Genomic DNA, 361 nt, shown 5'->3' on the forward strand with positions numbered 1-361 from the left:
GATGAGCCTCCGGGTTCTATTGTACCTCTCCTAGTCAATGATGTAACTTCTATTTTGAATGAATGAATGAATGAATAGGTATGCTTACATCGAAAAGTTAATCTAATTAAAATTCTTTATATTTTAGGCTACTCAAAAAAAATGATAAAAGTTGGAGATTTGAAAATATGCATAAGTAGATCTACACTTTTATTATTATTATGTATCTCAGACAATAAAATACTCGGTACTTGAAATTGATATTACGTGCATATTACTCCTTCAAGTGAAAATCATCGGAATCTTTTACAAAAATATTGCGGGTATTTTTTATTTTGAAAGAAGGGAGTACACTTTTGTGGGTTTTACTTGTGACCGCTCG

The sequence above is a fragment of the Lolium rigidum genome, chromosome 6 (assembly GCF_022539505.1).
Source record: "Lolium rigidum isolate FL_2022 chromosome 6, APGP_CSIRO_Lrig_0.1, whole genome shotgun sequence".
Taxonomy (NCBI): Eukaryota; Viridiplantae; Streptophyta; class Magnoliopsida; order Poales; family Poaceae; genus Lolium; species Lolium rigidum.